Raw genomic sequence first — 410 nt, forward strand, 5'->3', positions numbered from 1 at the left:
GTAAAATATATAGGTAATTTCCTCACACAATCTGTTCTGCCTTTATATAATGTTCCACTATAAATATTTTATATTTTAAATTAGAAGAGCATAAACAGAAAATACCATTGTATGCAGTCTTTAAAGACCAGCCTGTATTATCTATAACAATAGATAAATATGCACATTTAATTTAAAGCTGGTGTCAGACATTCCTGTTTCAAGTTACTGGGAAACCAGCTGGCAACATATTATAATGAACCTATAAGCAATTTTTTTAGTGCTTATAGATTGTATTAGTTAAATTCCAGAAAAAGTTAAGGGGCCCACAAGCATTTCTTGTCCTATCCTGTCCCATCCTTTAATGAAGAAGCCACTACATGCCAAGGGGTGTGGTGAGGTCAGATGCCTGTGTTCCCCTCTTGGGTGAT

This window comes from Gavialis gangeticus, unplaced genomic scaffold (assembly GCF_001723915.1).
Source record: "Gavialis gangeticus isolate Ggan-Ray unplaced genomic scaffold, GavGan_comp1, whole genome shotgun sequence".
In the NCBI taxonomy this organism is placed as follows: Eukaryota; Metazoa; Chordata; order Crocodylia; family Gavialidae; genus Gavialis; species Gavialis gangeticus.